The following is a 682-nucleotide window of genomic DNA, read 5'->3' as shown; positions in this document are numbered from 1 at the left end:
AAAAAAATAACTGTTAAAATCGAAAATGCACTTTCCGAAACTTGCACTAAGAATAAGTGCAGTGTAAAATTATTACCTGTTTTTTTTAACAAGGTGATGCAGGTAATTTATCTCATCCCACTCTGACTTTTAGTTCAATGAATTGAAAAAGCTGAATTATTTATGAGAAGATCCAAAAGAAGTGGGTTTCGAAATAAATATTAAATATTATAGCGAAATCAGTAGATGTGTGTGGAGAAGGAAATAAAATGACGATTATGATAAGGAAGAAAACGGTGACGATGATGATGGTGATGCCGCCGCTGCTGCTGCTGCTGCTGCTGCTGCTGATATTACTGGTAATGATGGTGATGTTGATGATGATGGTGGTGGTGGTGACGATAGTTGATATGATGACAAGGTAGAGGAGGAGGTGGAAGATGTAATTACAGTTAATAACGATATAACGGTGTTGCCAGTAATAAATATATTAATGATGATAATTGTGGTGATGATAATAATTATCATAACGATCCGGATGAAAGTTTGATGACGAAGAAGAAGCGCTTGGTCTCGCAGACGTTGGCTGTGCTGAATGAAGAAGACGATGATGAAAATGGTTTACGCAAGACAAATATTTACGAAGCAAACACATGATGAAAGAGCGGGAAAGCAAATACAAAGGGTATGTAGGAGAGGTACA

This window comes from Octopus bimaculoides, chromosome 29 (assembly GCF_001194135.2).
Source record: "Octopus bimaculoides isolate UCB-OBI-ISO-001 chromosome 29, ASM119413v2, whole genome shotgun sequence".
Lineage (NCBI taxonomy): Eukaryota > Metazoa > Mollusca > Cephalopoda > Octopoda > Octopodidae > Octopus > Octopus bimaculoides.
This window is presented reverse-complemented; position numbering follows the sequence as displayed.